At 34.1% G+C, this 6,399-nt stretch overlaps 1 long non-coding RNA gene across 1 annotated transcript; it reads left to right on the top strand.

The window, feature by feature from the left end:
* The first annotated feature begins 470 nt into the window (after nt 1-470).
* On the top strand, nt 471-1,279 carry LOC111013460 (uncharacterized). Its single transcript, XR_002601687.2, has 2 exons — nt 471-844; nt 937-1,279. It is a non-coding gene; the product is annotated as an uncharacterized LOC111013460 (long non-coding RNA).
* The last annotated feature ends 5,120 nt before the right edge of the window (nt 1,280-6,399 follow it).

Genomic DNA, 6,399 nt, shown 5'->3' with positions numbered 1-6,399 from the left:
GATCATTTCCTAAATTTTTAGTTATGTTTTATCTGAAATACTTGTCATTAACCTCGACTAAACATGAGTGTAACACTTATTTATGGAAAAGCTTCATGGTAGATCAAACAACACTCCAATAATTCAACATATTCTCTTATTACTCTTCTATTGTCTAGTAGTGTGCGGTCAACAACAATAGGTCAACTTGAGCAGCAACTCCCACTCATTCCGAATCTTTTCACTATATATATTTATGATTTTTTGTTATAATCATCTTTGCATTTTCTTTTAGATTATTACATCACAAATAAGGAGTGAATATTTGAATCTCCAACTTTGAAAAGAGACGATACAAATATCATAATAGTTAGGTCAAAATATATTTTTTTTTATCTCAAATTCATTCCCATAAATTACGTATCGAGGAATAATTATGATAATAAAAAAAATAAAAATACATTGTTCAAATTTTAGAAAGGTCAGAAAAATATAAAAAACAACAATATAACTACTACTAAGAAGGATGATATATAATGTGTATTGGAGGCGTTAATTTTTATTTTATTTTTTAAAATTTTTGTAGTTTAAAAAGTTTATATAATTTTTTTGTATAATTCTCACCATTTTTCTCAGAATATCCACCAATAGATATTTAATGATATAATTATTTCTTTGGAAAATGATATATACTGGCTCTATATATATATACTTAGACAAAACCCTCAAAGATTAAGTTGAAGCAAAAGAAAAATGGGTTCCAAACAGCATTCAATAATTTTTGAGGTTCTCTTATTACTCATGCTTATTTTGCAATGCAGCATGGCAACAGCAAGAACAAATCCATGGATTCTAACTAATACCGGTAATAAAATCTCTAAACTTTCAATTTTGTCAAATTTATGCTCTTCGATTTGTGTTTTGAAATTGAATATATGTCTGATTTGGAAATCTAAGGTGAGAAAACTATGTCCTTTAAAATTCCGAATGAGATCATTAAAGGATCGAACGAGGTGAAATCAAATCTAGAAGATGCTCCGCCTCAAGGTCATAATGGAGGTCGGACTCCTAGGAGGCCTCCTTAAAAGAGATTGCACTTCGCGAAGCTCTCTCAACGTGAGAAAAAGAGACAAACGAGTATGAAGATTATGAGAGAAATTCTATATGATCCCTAAATTTCTTTTGGACCATCCCAATTTCATGTTTTACCGAATTATAAGTCTCGCATTTCCTTTTTTTGTATCATTAAGAAAATAAACTCGAGTTGGTTACTCAAAATAATAATGTTATTTGGATGTCATTGTATAGAGGTTGGATCTTTTTTAAAAGAGAATATTGCACTTTCCTCAACATGAGAAAAGAGAAATGGAGACGAAGATTATGGTAGAAATTCTCTATGATCCTTAAATTCCTTTTGGACTATGCTAATTTCATGTTTTAATTACCTTATTATTATAAGGTCTTAAATTTCCTTTTTTTTATCTTTAAGAAAATAAACTCGAGGTGATTACTCAAAATAATAATGTTATTTGGGTGTCATGCATATATAGATTGCACTTTTCTAAGCTCTCTCGAACATGAGAAAAGAGAAAATTTTGTATGGGGATTGTTGGAGACGAAATTTCCCTAAATTTTGTTAGTTTCCTTTTTCGTATTGTTCATGAAATAAACTTGAATTTGGATGCTGGATTGCTATTTGGTTAGTTTAGTACTAAAGGAATATAACAGAAATTGCCTTCTAACATATATAAAAAAAAGTAATTTTTCACAACATAGAATTTAGAAGGACTTTTGGAAAACATCACAAGCACTTAGTGCTTTTAATCCAAGTGCCTATTATGAAAATACTGGGAAATTGACGTAGATAACCTAAAAAGTTTGTTGTTTGCTCAACTGACCTCAATTAAAAAATTTAACTCAACTGGCCAAATTTAATATTTTGAATAGAATGTTGAAGGATTAAATTACTATTTTAGCCTCAATCTGGAATGCAAGTGAAGTCGCAAACGAATTAACACGAAAGGAAATTAATGGGCAGGTTCGACCGTAGTTTTGACCGTGGTTATTGTTAGTTTGACCTTGGTTAGTAGAAGAGGAACACAAATTTTTTGCTTCACCACGACCGTGAACTATAGGACCCCGGCCGTGGTGTTCATGAAAGGCAACTAATGGGCTAGGTTGGACCGTGGTTAAAATGAATGCTTGACCACGGCCGTGAAAACTAGTACCACGGCGGTGGTATTCATGAAAGACAACTAATGGGCTAGGTTGGACCGTGTTTAAATTGTTTGCTTGACCACGGCCATGAAAAAGAGTACCACGGCCGTTAATTTAATGACCATTATACCCCTCAGTTCAAATTCAAACGGTTTGTATTGCTCATTCCACCTTCTTTTCTGTTCTTCCGTTTTCGTTTTCGTTTTCGCCCATTCGATTTACGCTCCCTCAATTTCCTCTGTTTCACTCTCTACTAGTCAATATCGTGCTCCGAATCGCTTCCCATATCCGAAACTTCGAGGTTAGAACATTTTATTTCGTATTTGCGTCCCTTTTATGGCAAGAAAATAAGTTTTTGTTTACTTATATTTGCGATTTTTTTTCGTTATTCATCCATTCATTCCTTCTATGGCAGCCTATTTAGTATTTTCGGTATTTGTAGGGCTCGAAATCGGCGTTTTTTGTTTATGATTTGCGTTTGTGGTTCAAATTTTGATTTAGGGCTTCAGGGTTTCTGTTTTCGGTTGTATTTGCGTGGGTTTGTGTGGGTTGATGTTTTCTGCTGCATTTGTTATCGTTGTGTGGGTTTTCTACAAGGAAGGTTTAAGGGTTTAGAAATTTGTGTTGAACCACGGCCGTTAACGCAACAGTGATTTTTGAACGATGCATTGGTTTTGGGCAAATTAATGGGCGCGTTAACGGCCATGGTTCAACGCAAATTTCATGGCCATGGTTTTTGGCCGTGGTTAAAATGATTGCTTGACCACGGCCATGAAAAAGAGTACCACGACATTGGTTCTGTCCAAATTCACGATCGTACCACGGCCATGGTCGTGACCTTGAAATTTGACAGAATCAACATCTAGCCCACCCATGACGCCACCTTCGTACATCCTACCAGCCTCATTCCACTTGCCACCATAGATCACAAATAGTCGACGCATCCTGCATGGAGAATAATAATAACACACAAGTAATAAGTAATCAAAGTCACCACGACCGTGTTAGTTTCAAGACACGACCATAATATAAAGCACAAACGCGAGTGGAGGCACATAATCGAACATTAGAGGACCACGGTCGAGGGAACATACAACCATGGCCCTTAATCGAACATTAGAGGACCACGACCCCGAGAACATGTCACAACGGCCATGAAACAGACGATAAGCACCACGGTAAAGGGAATTTGCAACCACGGCCATGAATCAAACAATAAAAGGACCACGATGAAGGAACATGCTACCATGGCCATTAATCACACGATAAACACCACGACCGAGGGAATTTGCAACCACGGCCATGAATCAAACAATTAAGAACCACGACCGATGTAACATGTTACCACGACCATTAATCACACAACCACGGCCGTGGTCCTACCTAAACACCCCAGTCACGAATCGACAAAATGGACCATGGTCGTGAGCCGATCAAGGTTATCTGTATGCAATCGACCTAAAACCACGACCATTAATCATAAAACCATTGACCACGGCCATTAAACGAATAAACACGGCCATGCATCATTGACTTACGTAACTTCTTTTACCCACAAAAATACTGATAAAAATTCAGAAATTTCATCTACTCCAACTAAATACATCATATTCTAGATGAATCGAAAACAATATTATGAACCAATAAAAAACTAACCTCGTTCAAGGTGTCAGAGATGAAAAATTGACTTCCTTTAATGGATTCAAGATGTGAAAAATGTTGGAAAAGGTATGGAAATTCTTCAAAACCACGTGAAAGATGTGCTTCTGGACAATACGGACTGAAACATACTTTTATTCTCTGCAATCGGTGAGAATGTGTGGGTATATAATAAATGATAGTACAAAAATTTGGTGGGGAATTATTAAGTTGTGGTACTTTAATAAATTCATGGTCATGAATCAAGTGGAACTCGTCCATGGTTTTAATTACACCAACCTACGTGATTCCGTGCCAGATTTGTTGTAGTTCAATTCATTTGGGGGTATATTCGTAATTACAGACTCTCTGAAATGTCAGAAAAGTTAAAATTGGATCAGTTGAGTCAATTTTTATAATTTAGGTCATTTGAGCAAAATAAAAACTTTTTCAGGTCAATTGAGTCAATTTCCCAAAATACTTTTAAGATTGTAAATGCAAACATAAAAATATTTTGTAAACTTTTTATACTAAAATAATTTTACTAAATACACGGATCTTAAAAGTAAGTTCTACTAGTTATATAGATATTACACATTAAACATAGCTAAGCGGTAATTGGGATATACCTCCAACCATGAAATTGTGAGTTAGAATCCCCTCCCCAATATATTGTATAAAAAAAAAAAAACAAAAGAAGATGATTTGTAGTGACTATGAGGCATGAATTAAATTATTATCTTTAAGATGATATCTGCCTAATTTCTCTCATCATTAAAGAGATCATTTTAAAATTCATATAATACTACAAAGCCATAATCTATAGTTGGCAATCCTGTAGAATTTCCATTTATTGATCTAAAGAAAAACCATGTATTTTATGGAAAAGACTAATTTAAAAATTATAAAAAAAAAATCAAATGGGCGTTAATTTTTTTTTCAAATTTTTTTATTTGTATTTTTATTTTCTAAGAATAGAGGGGGATTCAAAACTTTTTAATTCATAGAAGATGTTACTAATGTCTTAATCGTTTAACCTATGTTGGAATTGGTTAATACTTTTCTTGCAATGAAGTGGTGAAACAAGAGTATGGATAAAACTTTATTTATTTAAAAAAAATTGAGTAAAGCATTTGTAATACTCAAATATATGCATGTGACTCAACGATTCGAAATTATTATTAAGCATCGACTATTCAAAATATCCGTTAAAATGAACATAGTTCAGCAGTCAAAACATTTGGAACATTTTCTAAAGATCAGAAAATTTAATACCTATCCCACCATATTTGTTGCAATAAAAAAAAACACTCAAGATGATCCTTTGAATCAGATAAAGAAATAATAATAATAATAATAGAGAGGGAAGTAAAACTTGAAAGTTTTCTAGCTCTTAATAATTAGAGGGGCTAAAGCTCCATAAATTAGAAAGGTAAAAATAAGAATAATACTTAGAAATACCAAAAAGTTAGGGAATTTGATCGATTTGACCTAAAAATGTTTTAGGTTTGCTCAAATGACCCAAATTCAGATTTTTCACTTATATGACCCAATTCCTCTTTTGCTTACAAATCAAGGTCCGTGAAATGACGAAACTGCCCCTGCTTTATATAAAAAACATGACAATGTATAGCTCTAAAAAAACTCTGACGGAGATCGCATAGAACTCGACGGAGTTTTTAATATATTTCACCAACCTAGATTTTATTAGTCACCAACCTCTTATACGATCATTAATGTAATTAATTTCATTCGAAATGGATCAGTTCTTTTTTGTACTTCTATTCATCTGCAGACAACAATTACTTTCAGTGTTTGAAACGTGCCTTTCGTGCAAGATCCATTGTTTTTTTTTAACCCCGGAAAGATCCATTGTTTGAAACGTGCCTTTCGTCGTCTTCAAACGATCAGGTTAGTTTTTTTGTTTACAGAGTATAAGTTATATTCTCTAAGTGTAAAGACATCATTATCCCTTCTTTTTAAGTTTAAAAACATTGTTGGCTGGTTTTTGATCCGTTGGGAGTAAGAGAACGAGTTGTACTTATAATGTAGTTTGGTTAATCTCGGGTGAGTTACATAAGAAACTCAATGGAGTTGCGTAGAAACCCAGCCGAGTTTTGTAAATTGGTGGAATCCCGAGGGAGTTGCGAAGAAACCCAACCGAGTTTTATAAATTGGTGGAATCTCGGTAAGGTATGGTTGATTGTTGAAACTTGATGGAGTTTCATAGGAACAAAATTTCCTCATCGAGTTTGGTAGATTCCAGCAGATATTTCAAAACTCGAGGGAGTTTCGAACGAACCCCGTCGAGTTTAGGAACAAAAATTTCCTGGTCGAGTTTTGGTATATCCCTGTAGAGTTGTTGAAACTCAAGGGAGTTTGGTACGAACTTCGCCGAGTTTAGGAAAAAATTTCGCGGTCGAGTTTTATTAGATCCTAGTTGAGACTTATTTCTGAACCTATTATTAACTAGAGATATTCTATATTTTTCTTGTAGAATGCGTCGCCTATTTGTAATATACGGGGGTAAGTGGAACAAGGTAGGAACTGTGTACGAAGGTGGCG

The sequence above is a fragment of the Momordica charantia genome (genome assembly GCF_013281855.1).
Source record: "Momordica charantia cultivar OHB3-1 chromosome 9 unlocalized genomic scaffold, Mcharantia_2.0 BLBB01000009.1, whole genome shotgun sequence".
In the NCBI taxonomy this organism is placed as follows: domain Eukaryota; kingdom Viridiplantae; phylum Streptophyta; class Magnoliopsida; order Cucurbitales; family Cucurbitaceae; genus Momordica; species Momordica charantia.
Note: the sequence above shows the minus strand (reverse complement) of the source record. Positions and strands in the feature narration are given on the sequence as shown.